We start from the raw sequence: 19114 nt of genomic DNA on the forward strand, positions 1-19114 counted from the left end.
TGATCCGCCTGTCTCGGGCTCCCAAAGTGCTGGGATTACAGGCTTGAGCCACCGCGCCCGGCCGAAGAGATTCTTTTATTATCTTTCTTCCCACCTTCTCTGCTACACTGTGACAGCAAAGGGGAGGCTCACCTGGTTTTGGTCGCTTCAGCTGCTATCTTTACCTGATGGCCACTGAAGTTATTTCTGAAAGTGTTTGCTTTTACTTTTAATATAAAATCTTTCCGTTCTTCTTTACTTTGTAAAGGTGGGTAGAAAGTCGTTCCGTATTAGATAATGTTGACTACTCCCAGAGAAGTCCTTGGATAGCACCCAAGCTGGAAGCAACAGGTTAAGTAACCCACGTCCATGTCTTGAGAGGAGTCCAAGAAAAGATCCCTTTTTGAAGTTTGAAAGATCCTGTAAAGAGAGGGCAGACCTTGGGCCAAGCAGCCTTTGAGGTGGTAACCAGCTCATAAACAAGAGCTGGCATGTGCCAACAAAGTCTCTCATCCTGGCTCCAGAGTTGGCTGAGGAGAGAAATTTGTGGAAGCCTGTGTAAATGGAGGCTTGTTCTTGGCTTTGGCTTTTGTGTGGCTGAAAATGCAGTAGGGAGGGATCTTGGACTTGGTCTCTGGGGTGTAGGCATTTCCCTGAGAGAAGGATTTTTTTTCCTTTCCATATTTTTTCCTCCCTGTCCTTTCCTTAGTGTTAACATTTCAAGGTACAGGAAATGATTGGATACTGAGTGTTTTACAACTCTTTTAAGACAGCCTATTAATATTCTGCTGCCAAGACGATAGCCAGGAGAAATTTAGGTAGAAGCAAGGCTCATAACTTTTATGAAAATACCCTAAGCAGGGAACTCTCAATTTATTTTGAAGTGTTTGAGTTTTACTAAAAGCCCATCATTGCCAGTGTGGTTTTTTAAAATGGACAGCCCTAGTGGCTAAGGAGACCAGTAAGACCTGGAGTTGGCAGCAGAGTGAGCCATCTGAGGAAAATGGGAAGAGGAGTATTGGTGTGGGAAAGAGGTGCAACTGTGCCACTGGATCCCTGTCCCTTCATTATTCTTTACTGGCCCTGGCAGCTGTCAAAGTTTGCTTAATAGAGTTGTGGGCTGGAGATTGTTTCTTAATCTCCGTATAGGAGTACCAAGCTCCAGCTGTGTTATCTAGGCTCTGGGGCCCTGGCACTTGGCTAACTAATGCTGAGGCATCTGGTGACTTGAGACAAAAGCCTATTTTGTCAGAGAGAAGATTGGGCAAAGTGCAAGCATTGTTATCTCTAATGCCCCCAGGGCAAACTGTCTACTTGGCAAGTGAGAATGCCTTGATCTTGTGAGTTTACAGCAACCTGTCCACTTGGTTTTATGTGTCTTTGAGATTATTTTCTACTAACGAGGTTTCAGCATTCTGGCATTGAAATCTATAAGTGCTTTATTGTAAAGAATTTGGAAAATGCAGAAAAGTAAAAGGAAGAACATAAAAATTGTACTTCATTCTACCAGATTCTTAAGAGAAGAATTTCTTTAATGTTGTGGAACTGGCTGAGATTATTGGTTCAGGACTGACTTGGGCATGATCTATACCTCATGAATCTCAACCCTGTCCCTTTAAGCATCTTTAATTTTTCCATTAGAGATCTGACCTGGTTTGGCCCTGCTTTGCTAGATTTTCTTACAATTGATGTGATCTCACCCTGGACTATGAAACTCATCTTCTATGTTTAGCTTTTTATAACTTGTCTCAAACCAATTTTTTATCTTCATTTGTGATTGTCTTCAGAAGTCTGGGTGTTTGTTTTTTTAAACTGATGGTGGTGAGTATGTAGGGGGAGAGTAGTTTTACAATTTTTAAAGACTTAATGTTGACCTGCTTTCTTCTCTTTGGAAAGAGGTGTTTGTGATGTCAGTTAACATAATTTGCTTTTGTTGATAAGCTTGCTCAATACATAAGCTTATGAGATTTCTAGTTGTATAAAAAGAAAAGGACTATCTTTCATGTTTTCTTTTCCTCTGCTGGAGTAACATTTTAGTTAAGGAAGTTGCACAAAAACAAACCCATCTTTTTTCTGTGTAATTTTCTATATGGATTTCTATGTTGAACAGCCTAGACCTTTTGTCTATTCGATGTTTACATAGATGTTTAGATTTAACTTTTAATACATTGGTGGTTTAAAAAAAAAGGAAATTTTGGTGCAATAGAGAAATGTATTTTGGATTTATTTATTATTCCTTTTAAATGTTAAAATGAGGCAGGAATACAGTACTTTCGGCCTATTGTCTAAGAGTACTCTTTGACATTCACAATATCAGGTATAGGCATTTCCAAAAGAAATCTTCTTTAACATACCATACCCTTAATGATCTTTTGACAGGACAGAAATGGGGAGAAATGTTAGCAGGGTATATTTTAATTTATATTCTCTAAAAGTATACATTCTATACTATGACGAATTATTATAGATTTTATTTTCTTCTGTGTTTAGCTTTTTATAACTTATCTCAAACCAATTTTTTATCTTCATTTGTGATTGTCTTCAGAAGTCTGGGTGTTTGGGTTTTTTTTTTTTTTTTTTGAGACGGAGTCTCGCTCTGTCGCCCAGGCTGGAGTGCAGTGGCCGGATCTCAGCTCACTGCAAGCTCCGCCTCCCGGGTTCACGCCATTCTCCTGCCTCAGCCTCCCGAGTAGCTGGGACTACAGGCGCCCGCCACCTCGCCTGGCTAGTTTTTTGTGTTTTTGTAGTAGAGACGGGGTTTCACCGTGTTAGCCAGGATGGTCTCGATCTCCCGACCTCGTGATCCGCCTGTCTCGGCCTCCCAAAGTGCTGGGATTACAGGCTTGAGCCACCGTGCCCGGCCGGTGTTTGGTTTTTTTAAACTGATGGTGGTGAGTATATAGGGGGAGAGTAGTTTTACAATTTTTAAAGACTTAATGTTGACCTGCTCAAAACTTACCTCAAAAATTGGTTTGAGATAAGTTATAAAAAGCTAAACACTCCTTGCATAACTGGAGAGAAAGAGCTTCCAATTAAAGTAATTATGCTAGCAGCTCTGAGACTACTCTTTGGAACTGGTGTCAGCACTTTGGTTTGAAGAAATCAGATCAGGATTGACTGCCTAATAGTAGGCTTTTACCAAGAGCCTGACATAAGAATTTCAGGAAATCTGGGAAAATCTTTGAAAATCTTCTATATTATAGGCTGGGCACAGTGGCTCAAATCTGTAATCCCAGCACTTTGGGAGGCTGAGGCAGGAGGATCACTTAAGGTGAGGAGTTTGAAACCGGCCTGGCCAACATGGTGAAACCCTGTCTCTAAAAATATAAAATTAGCCAGTTATGGTGATGCACACTTGTAATCCCAGCTACTTGGGAGACTGAGGTGAGAGGATCGCTTGAACCTGGGAGGGGGAGATTGAAGTGAGCAGAGATCACGCCATTGCACTCCAGCCTGGGCAACAGAGCGAGACTCCATCTCAAAAAAAAAAAAAAAAAGAAAAGAAAATCTTCTATGTTATAAACTTAAATTTCATGTGAATGGAAGATTGAGAAATGATGGCTGATGGCCTAAGCCTGGGTAGAATTTCAGTTTTTTGCATGTTTATCAGATGGCTTTAATGTTCTTGCCTTTTCCTGGTTATTATTTTAAAAAGTAGTGTTTCCAGAACCCATTTAACAACTGATAACTGGAAAATTTTTTGTGAGAGGTTAGCTAGACAGGTTATACGGTTTTTTTTTTGTTTTTGTTTTTCCCTCATACAGTTTTTTTTAAAAATTGAGATATCATATTTTCTTTTTTTTTTTTCAGTATACAATTCAGTGGTTTATACTATATACACAAACTGTGTAACCATCACATCACGCATTCCAGAATATTTTTATTTCCTCAAAAAGAAATCCTGTACCCATCAGCAGTCACCCTCATTCTTCATTTTCCTCAGCCCCTGGCAGTCTACTTCTGTCTCTCTAGAAATTTCATGTAAATGGAGTCATATAATCTGTGGCCTTTGGCTGGGCACAATGGCTCACGCCTGTAATCCCAGCACTTTGGGAGGCTGAGGCGGGCAGATCATGAAGTCAGGAGTTCGAGACCAGCCTGACCAACATAGTGAAATCCTGTCTCTACTAAAAATACAAAAATTAGCCGGGCATGGTGACACTTGCCTATAGTCCCAGCTACTTGGGAGGCTGAGGCAGGAGAATTGCTTGAACCCGGGAGGTGGAGGTTGCAATGAGGCAAGATTGCGTCATTGCACTCCAGACTGGGCGACAGAGCGAGACTCCATCTCAAAAAAAAAAAAAAAAGTGGCCTTTTGTGTCTGACTCCTTTCATTTAGCATAATCCATTTTGTAGCATGTATCAGCAGTACTCCATTCCTCTTTATGGTTGAATAATATTCCATTATGTAGATATACCACATTTGTTTATCCATCAGGTGGTGGATATTTGGTTTTTTTCCTTATTTTGACTGTTATGGATAATGCTGCTATGAACATTCATATACAAGTTTTTGTGTGGACGTATGTCTTCAGTTTTTTTCATTATATACCTAGGGATAGAATTGCTGGGTTATATGGTAACTCTGTTTAACTTTGTTTAGAGCTGGCAAACTGTTTGCCAGAATGTAAATGGCTGTGCCATTTTACATTCCCACTAGCAATGTACAAGGATTCCAATTTCCCCATACTCTCAACAATACTTGTTACTGTTCATTTGTTTAATAGCCATCCTGGTGGGTGTAAAGTGGTATCTCATTGTGGTTTTGACTTACATTTCTTTAATAACTAATGATTCAGAGCATCTTTTAATGTGCTTATGTGCTTGTATATCTCCTTTGAAGATACCTGATTCTTTGTCGATATTTTAATTAGGTTGTCTTTGTAAGAATATATTCTGGATATTAGTGTCTTCTAAGATTTTTATGGTTATAGCTCTTACATTTAGGTCTTTGATCCATTTTGAGTTATTTTTTCTATATGGTGTGAAGTAGGGATCCAGCTTCATTCTTTTACATGTAGATATGCAGTTTTCCTAGCACCAATTATTGAAAAGACTATTCTTACCCTGCATTGGATTTTCTTGACATCCTTATTGAAAGTTAATTGACCATAAATGTATGGGCTTTTGTCTAGACTCTTAGTTTTGTTCCATTGATCAACATGTTTATCCTTATGGCAGTATTATAATCTTGGTTACTCATCTTTGTAGTAAGTGTTGAGAACTGTGAGTCTTTCAGCGTTATTCTTCTTTTTGAGATTGTTTTGGCTATTCTGAGTCCTTTGCATTTCCATATGAATTTTAGGATCAGCTTGTCAATTTCTGCAAGAAGCAGGCTAGAATTTTGATGGAGATTGCATTGAATCTGTCAGTTTGGAGAGTTCTGCAATCTTAACAATATAAAATCTTCCAATCCATGAACATGAGATGTCTTTCAATTTTTTTAGAACTTCTTTAATTTCCATCAATGATGTTTTGTAGTTTCAGTGTATAAATCTTGCACTTTTTTTTTTTTTTTTTTTTTTTTGAGACAGAGTCTTACTCTGTCCCCCAGGCAGGGGTACAGTGGCACAATCTTGGCTTGGCTCACTGCAACCTCCACCCACCAGTTTCAAGCAATTCTCCTGTTTCAGCCTCCCGAATAACTGGGACTACAGGTGCGTGCCACTACGCCCAGCTAATTTTTTGTATTTTTAGTAGAGATCGGGTTTCACCATGTTGGCCAGGCTGGTTTCGAACTCCTGGCCTCAAGTGATCCGCCTGCCTTGGCCTCCCAAAGTGCAGGGATTACAAGCATGAGCTACCGTGCTCAACCCTGCTTTTTCTTTTCTTTTTTTTTTTTTTAAGCCAGTCAAATTTAGGGGTTGTAGGCCGGGCGCGGTGGCTCAAGCCTGTAATCCCAGCACTTTGGGAGGCCGAGACGGGCGGATCACGAGGTCAGGAGATCGAGACCATCCTGGCTAACACGGTGAAACCCCGTCTCTATTAAGAAATACAAAAAACTAGCCGGGCGAGGTGGCAGGCGCCTGTAGTCCCAGCTACTCGGGAGGCTGAGGCAGGAGAATGGCTTGAACCCGGAAGGCGGAGGTTGCAGTGAGCTGAGATCCGGCCACTGCACTCCAGCCTGGGCGACAGAGCGAGACTCCGTCTCAAAAAAAAATAAATAAATAAATAATAAAAAAAAAAAATTTAGGGGTTGTATACCAAAATCTTGCACTTCTTTTGTTAAATTTATTCCTCAGGATTTTATTTTTTTAGTTGTTATTGTAAATGGAATTGTTTTCTCGATTTCATATTTGTATTATTCATTGCTAGAGTACAGAAATACTATTGTTTTGTCTATACTGATCTTGTATCTTACAACCTTGTGGAATTCATTTGTTGACTCTGATATGATTTTTGTGCATTCCTTAGGATTTTCTGTGTGTGAGATCATGTTATCTGCAAATTGAGATCATTTTACTTCTTACTTATAATCTCGATGTCTTTTTTCTTTATTTCTTGCCTAATTTTTCTAACTGTAACCTCCAGTACAATGTTGAATAGAAGTGGCAAGAGCAGATATCCTTAACTTCTTCACTGATTTTAAGGAGTAACTTTCAGTCTTAATTATTAAATATGATGTTAATTAACTGTGGACTTTTTTATAGATGACTTTTATCAATATGGGATTTTTTTTTTCTTAGAGATGGGGTCTTGCCCTGTCATTCACAGCTTACTGCAATGGCATAATCACAGTCCACTGCAGCCTTGACCTCCCAGGCTCAAGCAATCCTCCTACCTCAGCCTTGCAAGTAGCTGAGACTACAGACACATGCCACCACATGTGGCTATTTTTGTTTTGTTTTGTTTTGTTTTTGTAGACACAGGGTTTCACTATGTTGCCAGTCTAGTCTCAAACTCTTGGGCTCAAATGATCTTCCCACCTCAGCAATCCCAAAGTGCTGGGATTATAGGCATAAGGCACCATACCCAGCCCAATATAAGATTTTGAACATTTATACTGTAGTTTGAGATTTTAAAGTATGTTGATATTTTTCAGAACAAGTTAATTATTGAGGGATAAGTGAGGAAGGAGGCTTAGAGAAACCTCTGGAATGTAAAGCACACAAGATTGAGAGCACCTAGCTTCTAGTGTCCATTCCCCTACTTAAGCTGAGTAACATTGGAAATTCTGTTTAATTCTTTGTGCTTCCTTCATTCGTGCTTTCTGTTCATCACATATTTATTGATCATCTAGTTTACCAGGTATTTTGAGGATGCAGGGTTAAAAGACTAACGCCTGTCTGAGTCGTTGTCCTCAGATATCAGTTACACTCCATTCCCAACACTTTTCTTTTCTTTTTTTTCTGTAAAGATGGAGGTGTTGGGCATATGTTGATTTGTGGGGACATGTTACAGCCCTGCTTATTTTCAGAGTTCAGTATATTCTCAGTGTTAAGATCAGCCGTACACGTAAGATAGCATGAGTACTACCTATGTGTCAGTCTCTTACACAATTATTATTTCAAACTACTGTAGGTATAGCAGTGACTCCCAAATATCCATTCCCTGCCCTGACATCTTTCCTAAATTTGACCATGATTTCCAGTTGCCTAACAGATTTCCTTGCTTACTTGTCCCAAATGTACTTCAAATTCACAAAGTTCAAAGAAAAGTCATAATTTGTCCCTAAAGTCCTCCTGTCTCCATTCCTTTCTCTAGTACTTTCTCAATTTTAGTAGTGGGAATACTTCTACCCAGTCACCCAAACTAGAAACTTGTGAGTCATCCTTGATACCTTTCCCTCACTGCTCACATCTAGTACATCACAAAGGTTCTTTAAGAGATTATCTCCTGCTTGTCTGTTGTAACTTCCCCTCTTTATATTTGTTGCCACTTCCTTTGTTGAGACCCTCATCATTTTTAATGTGGACCAAACTCTACTCTTACCCCCTTTCTTTCCCACATGTCATTCAGGATCCAACTTAAATATCACTTTCTCTTTACAGCATATTCTTGTTAGCCAGTTCCTTAGACTTCCAAATGAAATTAAACACCTATTAATTTTATAGAAATATTGAATATTATATAGGGGTTAATAGCACAAATTATAGAATTATACAGGCCTGAGTTTGAATCCTGGCTCCACACAGTGAGACTCGTATCTCACTCTGTTGCCCAGGCTGGAGTGCGATGGCGTGATCTTGGCTCACTGCGACTCCGCCTCCTGGGTTCAAGCGATTCTGCTGCCTCAGCTTCCCGAGTAGCCGGGACTACAGGTGCTTGCCACCGTGCCCGGCTAATTTTTGAATTTTTTAGTAGAGACGGGGTTTCACCATATTAGCCAGGCTGGTCTTGAACTCCTGACCTCGTGATCCAGAATCCTGGCTCTTTTTTATTGGTGGGGGTTTTTAAAACAATTTTTATTATTACTATTTTTAAGTTTTTGTGGGGTTTTTTATTGTTTTGTTTCTTGTTTTGTTGTTGTTTGTTTTTTGTTTTTTTTGCTGAGCACAGGGGACTTTATTGATGGTACATGACAAGGTAGGGCTCCCTAGGCCTCTCCCTCTCCAAGGGGTCTGCATGGAAACTGTGAGGAGGGGAGATTCAGTCTGGTAGGGGACTGATTGCGGCAGGGACTCCCCAGCAGTGAGTGCCTCTCTCTTCCTCTCGTGCTCTCGCTGGGCTGGTGGTCCAGGGTTCTTACTCCTTGGAGGCAATGTGGGCCATGAGGTGCACCACCCTGTTGCTATAGCCAAATTCATTGTCATACCAGGAAATTAGCTTGACAGAGCGGTCGTTGAGGGCAATGGCAGCCCCAGCATCAAAGGTAGAAGAGTGGGTGTCGCTGTTGAAGTTGGAGGAGACCACCTGGTGCTCAGTGTAGCCCAGGATGCCCTTGAGGGGGCCCTCTGATGCCTACTTCACCACCTTCTTGATGTCATCATATTGGCAGGTTTTTCCAGAGAACAGGTCAGGTCCACCACTGACACATTGGCAATGGGGACATGGAAGGCCATGCCAGTGAGCTTCCCGTTCACCTCAGGGATGACCTTACCCACAACGTTGGCAGTGCCAGTAGAGACAGGGATGATGTCCTGGAGAGCCCTGCAGCCGTCACGCGACAGTTTCCCAGAGGGGCCATTTACAGTCTTCTGGGTGGCAGTGATGGCGTGGACTGTGGTCATGAATCCTTCTATGATACCAAAGTTGTTATGGATGACCTTGGCCAGGGGCGCTAAGCAGTTGGTGATGCAGGCGGCATTGCTGACGATCTTGAGGCTGTTGTCATACTTGTCATGGTTTGTGCACATCACAAACATGGGGGCGTCAACAGAGGGGACAGAGATGTTGACCCTTTTGGCTCCCCGCTGCAAGTGAGCCCCAGCCTTCTCCATGCTAGTGAAGACACCAGTGGACTCCACGATGTACTCAGCACCAGCATTGCCCCATGTGATTTTGGAGGGATCTCACTCCTGGAAGATGATGGGATTTCTATTGATGACAAGAGTCCCGTTCTCAGCCTTGACAGTGCCATGGAATTTGCCATGTGTACAATCATACAGGAATATGTAGACCATGTAGTTGAGGTCAATGAAGGGGTCATTGATGGCAACAATATCCACTTTACCAGACTTACAAGCAGTCCTGGTGCACCAGGCAGGCACCCAGTACAACCAAATCCGTTGACTCCGACCTTCACCTTCCCCATGGTGTCACAGGGATGCGCTGCCAATGCAAGAGAATATGCAGCTGTCTGCCGAACAGGAGGAGCAGAGACTTTTTTGAGATGGAGTTTCGCTCGTTACCCAGGCTGGAGTGCAATGGCATAATCTCAGCTCACCACAACCTCTGCCTCCTGGGTTCGAGTGATTCTCCTGCCTCAGCCTCCTGCGTAGCTGGGATTACAGACATGCGCCACCACCCCTGGATAATTTTGTATTTTTAGTAGAGACAGGGTTTTTCCATGTTGGTCAGGCTGGACTTGAACTCCTGACCTCAGGTGATCTGCCCTCCTCGGCCTCCCAAAGTGTCAGGATTACAGGTGTGAGCCACCTGGCCTTGGTTTTTTTTTTTTTTTTACACTCTGTCACCCTGTCTGGACTGCAGTGGTGTGATCTCAGCTCACTGCAACCTCTGCCTCCCAGGTTCAAGTGGTTCTCCCACCTCAGCCTCCCGAGTAGCTGGGACTACAGGTGCATGTCGCCGTGCCTGGCTAATTATTGAATTTTTTTGATAGAGATGGAGTTTCATCATGTTGGCCAGGCTGGTCTCAAACTCCTGACCTCAAGTGATACGCTTGCCTCTCAAAGTGCTGGGATTATAGGCATGAGCCATGGTGCTGGGCCTGAATCCTGGCTCCTAATAGCTGTATGGCCTTGAGCATATTACCTAGCCTCTGGGCCTCAGTTTCCTTTTATCTGTAAAGTAACACTGATAACTACTTTATAGAGCAGAAGTGAAGATTAAATGCAATTACAAAGGTTATAATTATACTATCATGGCTACAATATATTGAACATAAATTATTTGCTAATCACTGTGCTAAGTATAATACTTGATACTTACTGCCCATAGAAAGTAGTTAGCTCAATGCCTAATATTTAGTAGGTATTCAGTAAACAAAAGCTAGTATTTTCTGTGTGGTCTTCTTCCATTCTTAGCATCTTAAGGGCAAGAACTATGTCTTATCTTTGTGACTGATAGTATGATAGATAACAATAAACAGTTGCTGAGTTTGAATTTATTTAATGGGATTTGAGTAAGTGCCAAGAGGTCTTCTTTAGTATAATATTCCCTGCTAACTTGACTGCAATTCCTTTGGAATTGAAGGTTTTGAGTTTTCTATTAAAGTACACATACCCCTAGAGAGAAGTAATACTTTGCGCTATTATCAACAGTCATCTTATGGGAATCAGTTGTTTATCAGCTGCTTTCAAATCTGAGAAAGACCTTGCAGGATGAGACTTCGCTAGGAATGAAAGAAGAGGGGAAAAAGAGACCTGAGCTCACAATATCATGTGGAACAAAATCACTCTTTTTTTTTTTTTTTTGAAACAGAGTCTCGCTCTTTCGCCCAGGCTGGAGTGCAGTGGCTGGATCTCAGCTCACTGCAAGCTCCGCCTCCTGGGTTCACGCCATTCTCCTGCCACAGCCTCCTGAGTAGCTGGGACTACAGGCGCCTGTCACCACCACGCCCGGCTAATTTTTTTTGTATTTTTAGTAGAGACGGGGTTTCACCGTGTTAGCCAGGACGGTCTCGATCTCCTGACCTCGTGATCCACCCACCTCCCAAAGTGCTGGGATTACAGGCGTGAGCTACCACGCCCGGCCCAAAATCACTCTTTCCTATTTGCCTCAGAATTAGTCTTTTTCCTAATTTGTAATGTATATCATTCCACTTAACATACATATACTGCGTTTAATAGCTATGGCTTTCCTGTGGGACCATGGAATTAGATCAGCAGAAATGAGTTATTTCCATTACTTGAATTACTTAGGTTATTTAGCACTTTGTGATATTATGGGCATGATGGCACATTCACTCCCTATGTAGTCAATAGCTTTATATTAAGTACTGAGAGAGGATATTCTAGACCTGATCCCTAATTTTGGCCAGCTATTTTGGCCAAATGAATGTCAGTTATCAGCTGCCCTATGAACTGCCCAGAGAATTGCTGAATACAAGATGAGATGATAAACGTAAAAACACTGAAAAGGCTACACAAATGCAAAGTGGATTATTCCAGACATCATCATCATTATTATTATTATTATTATTATTATTATTTGAGACAGTCTTGCTCTGTCACCCAGGCTGCAGTTCAGTCGCGACAATCATGACTCACTGCAACCTCTGCCCCCCGGGTTCAAGTGATCCTTCTACCTCAGCCTCCCAAGTAACTGGGACTACAGATGTGAGCTACCATGTCCAGCTAATTTTTTCTATTTTTTTGTAGAGACAGGGTCTCCCTGTGTTGCCCAGGCTGATCTTAAACTCCTGAGCTCAAGAGCCTCCCACCTCAGCCTCCCAAAGTGCTGGGATTACAAATGTGAGCCATTGTTCCTAGGCTTATTTCAGACTTTAACACATGACCTTGGAAAATTCAATGTTGTGGGGAAAGACTTGGGAAAAAATTACTTCCAACACCATTGTCAACTCTAACATTTTGAGAAATTCCATCCTCTCTCTTTCTTACTTATGTCCCTTGCTTCCATATAGTCTCTTCTTAGCACAGCAGCCAAAATAATTCTTTGAAACTTGTCCATTATCACTTCTTTGCTCAGAACCCTCCACTGGCTGTTAATTTCATTCAGAGAAAAAGTCAATGATCCACATGATCTATGCTTCTCTCTGCCATACCTCTGTGGCCTTATCTCCTATTTCTCCCTACTCTCATGCCCCTCCAGCCATACTGGATTCTGCTGTTCCTTGAAATGCAGCTTCTCTTGCCTTGGGTCTCTTACATCGAAGGTTCTGGCTACTAGAATTCTTTTTTCACAGATAAGTACGTAGCATGGCCAACTCCCTCATCTCTCTCAAGTATTCATTCAAATGTCAACCTATTTGAAATTGGCAACCACCTCTGTACCCTCCTTTTATCCTGTCCCATTATTTTTTCTCGAAGCACTAATCTTTTTAGTTTACTATTTGTATACTTTATTATGCTAATTGTTTATTATCTGTCTGCTAGAATGTAAGCTCTACCAGGGCAGAGATTTTGTTTTGTTTTGTTTTGCTTTGTGAATCTTTGTTTCCCAAGCACCTATAATAGTACCTGACCCAATAAATATTTATTAAACATATGAATGAACTGTGCAAAATGGTAAATACTAATCTCATTTTTAGCTGATGTGAGCCTCAGTTAACTGATTTATGAAATGCTGGTTTGTTCTCCATCTTTTTTGTTAGAGGCATTCCTCAAATGTCTGGTAGTGCTTGGTTGTCTGCTCATGTTTTAAACATCTTTAAGATGGAGCGCTGAAAGTTATATTTGAAGCTGTGAGTGCATTTGCAGGACATATTTATGGTGAGCTTCACAGCGAGATGACTGTTAAGTTGGGAAACCCCAGATGTCAAGATCTTTAGGTGTTTCCTCATAGGCTTACCAGATTTCTTAGAAAAATAACAAGCCTCTTCCAATCCTCCTGGAGAGTAAAGATTTCTTTGAGCTAGGTGAAAAAGAGGACTAGGGCTTCAGCCTTCAGCATTCAGTATGTTTAAATCCACATTTAATCTCCTTATTTTAGGTATGGTACTCATGTCCTCCACTATGTCTGGAGCACCCTGGTCCAGAGATCCTCTATTTGAGAAACTAGCCTCTCTCGTTTTTTGGGTCGGGGGTGGTATCTGAGTGAGAAAAGGAATTAAATAAATAATTGCAGCTTTTTTTTTTTTTTTTTTTTTTTTTTTAAATAGAGTCTCACTCTATTACCAAGGCTGGAGTGCAGTGGTGTGATCTTGGCTGACTGCAACCTCTACCTCCCACGTTTAAGCGATCTTCCTGCCTCAGCCTCCTGAGTAGCTGGGGCCACAGATGTTTGCCACCACACCTGGCTAATGTTTGTATTTTTAGTAAAGATGGGCTTTCATCATGTTGTCCAGGCTGGTCTCGAACTCATGGGCTCAAGCCACCATCCCGTCTCAGCCCCCACAAAGTACTGGGATTACAGGCATGAGCCACTGTGCCCAGCCATAATTGCTTCTTATATAGTTTTCAATCAGTGTTATTCATCCTAAATCATCAGTTTCACATCTTGAGTCATCTGGTACTGCCAGTTACTAAGATTTTAGGAGAAGATTCTGTAGTGTTGATTGGTATAGTTCAAAGTTTTTTTCTATTGCATGCTTATAATTCAATATAGCATTCTTAGGTTTGCTTAGTCAGTTATCCTTCCTTCGTTTGCTTTCCAAGTTCCAAAATATTGTTGTCTCCTCTTTAGTTCATCCCCCTACTTGTGGGTTTAAGTCTTTTAAAATTCTTTATTGTGTTAGTGTGGTTTTTGTCTACTCTATTTATTGCAACTGTTTTCTTGTCTGCCATTTTTCTTGTTTGCTTTCAATTGACAATTTCATTGAGATAACTGTAGAATCACATGTAGTTTTATAAAACAATACAGAGAGATCCCTTGTACATTTTACCCAATTTCCTGCAATAGCAACATTTTCCAAAACTAGTATAACAACCAGAATATTGGTATTGATACAGTCCACCAATCTTACTCAGATTTGCCTTGTTTTGCTTGTTCATGTCTGTGTATGTGTGGTTGTTTCTATACAATTTTATATCACGTGTAGGTTTTTGTATCCACACCACTGTCAAGACTGGACAGTTCCATTAACACAGCAATCACTGTTATTAACCTTTTTTTTTTTTCTTTGAGACGGAGTTTCACTCTTGTTGCCCAGGCTGGAGTGCAATGGCACAATCTCAGCTCGCCGCAACCTCTGCCTCCTGGGTTCAAGTGATTCTCCTACCTCAGCCTCCTGAGTAGCTGGGATTGTAGGCATTCGTCACCACGCCTGGCTAATTTTTGTATTTTTAGTAAAGATGGGGTTTCACCATGTTGGCCAGGCTGGCCTCGAACTCCTGACTTTAGGTGATCCGCCCGCCTCGGCCTCCCAAAGTGCTGGGATTACAGGCTTGAGCCACAGCGCCTGGCCGTGTTAACTTTTTTATACCATACCCACTTTCCCTGCACATGTGAATACAGTATTTTCCCACCTCCATCCCTAATCTCTTGTAACCACTAACCTGTTCTCCATTTCAAAAATTTTGTTACATAAAAACTGTTATTTAGGCTGGGTGCGATGGCTCACACCTGTAATCCCAGCACTTTGGGAGGCCAAGGTGGGTGGATCACTTGAGGTCATAAGATTGAGACCAGCCTTCTCAACATGGTGAAACACCATCTCCACCAAAAATACAAAAATTAGTCGGGCATGGTGGCGTGCGCCTGTAATCCCAGCTACTCGGGAAGCTAAGGCAGGAGAATTGCTTGAACCTGGGAGACAGAGGTTGCAGTGAGCTGAGATCATGCCATTGTACTCTGCACTTCAGTTTGGGTGACAGAGTGAAACTCCGTCTCAAAAAAAAAAAAACAAAAAAAACCCTGTTATTTATATATACATATATAAATATTTATATACGTAAAGTGAAACAGGGTCTGTCACCCAGGCTTCAGTGCAGTGATGTGATCATAGTTTACAGTAACCTTGAACTTCTAGGCTCAAACTATCCTCCTGCTTCAACCTCCTGAGTAGCTAGGCGCACGCCACTACCCCTGACTAATTTTTATAATTTTTGGTAGATATGAGGTCTCCCTATGTTGTCCAGGCTGGTCTGGAACTCCTGGCCTCAAATGATTATCCTGCTTCTACCTCTCATAGCACTGGGATTACAGTCATGAACCTGGACAAAAATGTTATTATATAAATTGAATCATACCATATGTAACCTTCTGGGATTGGCTTTTTCAATCAGCGTAATTTTCTGGAGATTCATCCAGGTTGTTGCATGTATCGATAGTTCATACCTTTTTGTTGCTGAACAGTAGTATTCCATGGTATGGATGTACCACAGTTCGTTTTACCATTTACCTGTTGGAGGTCAGCTGGGCTGTTTCCAGTTTGGGACTATTATGAAAAAAAAATGGCAATGCACATTTATATACAGGTTTTTGTGTGTGTTTGAATATAAGTTTCCATTTCTCTGGGACAGATGCCCAAGAGTGCAGTTGCTGGGTTATATGGTAATTGTGTTTAGTTTTTTAAGAAACTGGTTTTCAGAGTGGCTGTACCATTTTACATTACCACCAGCAATGTGTGAGAAATCTAGTTTCTTTGCATCCTTGCCAATATTTACTTTATCTCTATTTTTTATTTTAGCTATCCTGGCAGGTGTGTAATGGTGCCTCATCGTGGTTTTAATTTGCATTTCTCTAATGATTAACAGTGTTCAAGTTATTTTCATGCGCTTGTTTATTACCTGTGTATTCTCTTCAGTGAATCATCTCTGGATGTCTTTTGCCCACTTTCTTTTTTTTTTTTTTCATTTTTATTTTTTCATTAATTTTTTTCTTTTGCCACTGGAATAGACTCACCATTTTCTAACTGAGTGATTTTTAAAAAATATATATTTTTTAGAGACAGGGTCTCACTCTGTGGCACAGGCTGGAGTGCAGTGGCACTATCATAGCTCATTGCAGCTTTGAACTCCTGGGCTCAAGCTGTCCTCCCGCCTCAGTCTCATGAGTAGCTAGGACTACAGGCACATGCCACTACACCTGGCTAATTTTTTAATTTGTGTGTTTGTTGAGACGGGGTCTTGCTATGTTGCCCAGGCTGGTGTTGAACTCCTGGCCTGTAGTGACCCTCTCATCTCAGCCTCCCAAAGTGTTGGGATTATAGGCATGAACCCCTGTGCCCAGCCTATGGCATGATTTTACAAGTGATTTATGACTGTATAGCCTCTTCCTGTTCTTGCTTGTTTTCTGAGCCTGATTCTCCAGACTTCCTGGGATTCAGTGAGTCACCCACTACTAACCTTTCATCTTTTGCTTGAATCAGCTAGGGTTGGTTTCTGTATGCAACTAGGGACCTTGAGTTATATAGTTTCTGAATTTTGAGAGTAAAAACCACAATACATATTAAAGAAGTGCACCATCTTACCAGGGAGACAGGACTTAATGAAATACTAGAACTGGCCAGGCTCAGTGGCTCATGTCTGTAATTCCAGCACTTTGGGAGGCCGAAGCAGGAGGATCACTAGAGCTAAGGAGTTCGAGACCAGCCTGGGCAACCTAGCAAGACCTTGTCTCTACTAAAATTCTAACCCCCCGCCAAAAAAGAATTAGCTGGCATGCAAGGTGGCATGCACCTGTAGTCCCAGCTACTCTGGGGGCTGAGGTGGCAGGATTACTTGCACCTGGAAGGTTAAGGCTGCAGTGAGTCCAAATTGTGTCACTGCACTCCAGCCTGGGTGACAGAGAGAGACTCTGTCTCCAAAAAAAAAAAGGGGGGGCAGGGGGGCCAGGTGCAGTGGCTCACGCCTGTAATCCCAGCACTTTGGGAGGCCAAGGTGGGCGGATCACTTGAGGTCAGGAGTTTGAGACCAGCCTGGCCAACATGGCGAAACCCCATCTCTACTGAAAATATAAAAATTAGCCAGGTGTGGTGGTGGGCACTTGTAATCCCAGCTACTTAGGAGGCTGGGGCAGGAGAATCGCTTGAACCTGGGAGGCGGAGGTTGCAGTGAGTCAAGATCGCGCCACTGCATTCCAGCCTGGGTAACAGAGTGAGACTCGCCGGGCGTGGTGGCTCACGCCTGTAATCCCAGCACTTTGGGAGGCCGAGGTGGGTGGATCACCTGAGGTTCGGAGTTCGAGACCACTCCTACCAACATGGAGAAACCCCATCAGTACTAAAAATACAAAAATAGCTGGGGTGGTGGCACATGCCTGTAATCCCAGCTACTCCAGAGGCTGAGGCGGGAGAATGGCTTGAACCCGGGAGGCGGAGGTTGCAGTGAGCGGGAGGTCGCGCCATTGCATTCCAGCCTGGGCAACAAGAGCGAAACTCCGTCTCAAAAAAAAAAAAAAAAAAGAAAAGAAAAAAACAAAAACAGAGTGAGACTCCATCTAAAAAAAAGAAAAAGAAATACTAGAACTGTATTACACAGAAATGCGATAGCTTATCTAACACAGATAAGCGATATAAATAAAGGGGAAATTAATGGCTGGAGCATGTGGAACAGGTTTATAGAAAAACTGGACGCAAAAATTTACATAGAAAAAAGAAGTGTTTATATACTGTGACCCTTTGGCAGAACACAAACTGTAATATGATTGTTTTGCCCCCTTAGGAGCGCTGTCTTCATTGAAAATGTATATCCTAGGATATTGTTCTAATTAGGTTAATCTCTTTCCTTTGTTGCATTAGGAGGTAAAAAAAATTTTTAGATGGATTAGATTTCCCTCAAAAATATTTCTTTGTAGTGATAAGATCTTCAAATAATATATTGGGGTCTGTTGCTAAATCAAAAAGTCAGTTGCTAAGAGACTTGATTGTCACAAACTGTTACCATCCTGGCATTTTAAGCTTTTGAGAAGTGTAAAATAATTATTCTCCACCAAAATGTTTGAGGCTTTTGCTTTAGTTTATAGACTGGTTTATTATACAGTTTATTTGTAAATTTGGCTCATCATAGAATGTATTAGTAAATTTGTCTATAGGCAGAAGCCAGAGAGTTTGGTTTTTAAAAATATTATCTGTAAAGTGAGGATTTTTGTTTGGTTTTATTTATTTTTTATTTTTATTTTTTTGAGATGGAGTTTCGCTCTTGTTGCCCAGGCTGGGGTTCAGTGGGGCGATCTTGGCTCACCACAACCTCCGCCTCCTAGGTTCAAGCGATTCTTCTGCCTCAGCCTCCTAAGTAGCTGGGATTACAGGCATGCACCATCACGCCTGGCTAATTTTGTATTTTTAGTAGAGACGGGGTTTCTCCATGTTAGTCAGGCTGGTCTTGAACTCCTGACCTCAAGTGATTCACCGCCTTGACCTCCCAAAGTGCTGAGATTACAGGCGTGAGCCACTGCACCAGGCTGGTTTTATTTTTCTATACAGATCTGTCACCCAGGCTGGAGTGCAGTGATGTGATCATAGTTCACTGCAGCCTTGAATTCCTGGGCTCAGTCAATCCTCCTGCTTCAGCCTCCTGAGTAGCTGGGACTACGGGCATGCACCACCATGCCTGACTGGTTTTTGTATATTTTTCTTTTGAGATAGAGTCTTGCTCTGTCACCCAGGCTGGAGTGCAGTGGCACGATCTCGGCTCACTACAGTGTGGTCATCTTGGCTCACTGCAACCTCCACCTCCCAGGTTCAAGTGATTCTCCTGCCCCAGCCTCCCAAGTAGCTGAGACTATAGGCGCCTGCCACCATGCCTGCCTTATTTATTTATTTATTTATGAGACGGAGTCTCTGTCGCCCAGGCTGGAATGCAGTGGCACTGTCTCGACTCACCGCAAGCTCCGCCTCCCGGGTTCACGCCATTCTCCTGCGTCAGCCTCCCGAGTAGCTGGGAGCATAGGCGGCCGCCACCACGCCTTGCTAATTTTTTTGTATTTTTAGTAGAGACGGGGTTTCACTGTG

The 19114-nt window shown here is 42.0% G+C and overlaps 1 protein-coding gene and 1 pseudogene across 1 annotated transcript in view; one reads left to right on the plus strand and one right to left on the minus strand.

Moving 5' to 3' along the window:
- The window catches only part of ZNF609 (zinc finger protein 609), a 232395-nt gene that overhangs the window by 22005 nt on the left and 191276 nt on the right, over positions 1–19114 (plus strand). The gene's annotated exons all lie outside the window — the stretch shown is intronic.
- Positions 8552–9673, minus strand: LOC105530448 (annotated as a pseudogene).

Source organism: Mandrillus leucophaeus, unplaced genomic scaffold (assembly GCF_000951045.1).
Source record: "Mandrillus leucophaeus isolate KB7577 unplaced genomic scaffold, Mleu.le_1.0 Scaffold12, whole genome shotgun sequence".
NCBI classification, from domain to species: Eukaryota; Metazoa; Chordata; class Mammalia; order Primates; family Cercopithecidae; genus Mandrillus; species Mandrillus leucophaeus.